Here is a 453-nt window from a genome sequence, read left to right as displayed (position 1 = left end):
TACAGCATGGAGTTAATATCACTACTACAACACTCACAACACATATCAAACAAGGTCTAATGTAACATAATATTATATAACCAAGTAATATAAGTAACATGGGGAGCCTCAAGTATCAAGTGACAGAGGTCAACTGGAAGCTTTGCAGGATGCAAGTAAGGTCACAGGCAAAGAGGACACCAAGTCATTCAGGACAGTAGAAATATAATAAAATTTTAGGAAAGAGATAAAAAGTCAGTAAAATAACAATTGTCTTCAAGAAAAATTCAGATATAGGCAATTTTAAGAGTCAATTTCAGCAGAAAAATCCTCTGTAGATCTGCAACTTCACCCCTAGATATTATTTGATTTTGATAAATTTGGTAATTTTGGAAAATGAGAAATAAACGGAGTTATTTCCAGATGAAAACATGACATTCCAAAGTCATAATTCCTGAAATACCCTTGTGCATA

The 453-nt window shown here is 32.9% G+C and overlaps 1 protein-coding gene across 2 annotated transcripts in view; it reads right to left on the bottom strand.

Moving 5' to 3' along the window:
- The window catches only part of LOC119593145 (lys-63-specific deubiquitinase BRCC36-like), a 6,359-nt gene that overhangs the window by 2,962 nt on the left and 2,944 nt on the right, over nucleotides 1–453 (bottom strand). The window lies entirely within an intron of this gene.

Source organism: Penaeus monodon, chromosome 31 (genome assembly GCF_015228065.2).
Source record: "Penaeus monodon isolate SGIC_2016 chromosome 31, NSTDA_Pmon_1, whole genome shotgun sequence".
NCBI classification, from domain to species: Eukaryota; Metazoa; Arthropoda; class Malacostraca; order Decapoda; family Penaeidae; genus Penaeus; species Penaeus monodon.
The sequence above is the reverse complement of the archived record's forward strand: the minus strand, read 5'-3'. Positions and strand labels throughout refer to the sequence as shown.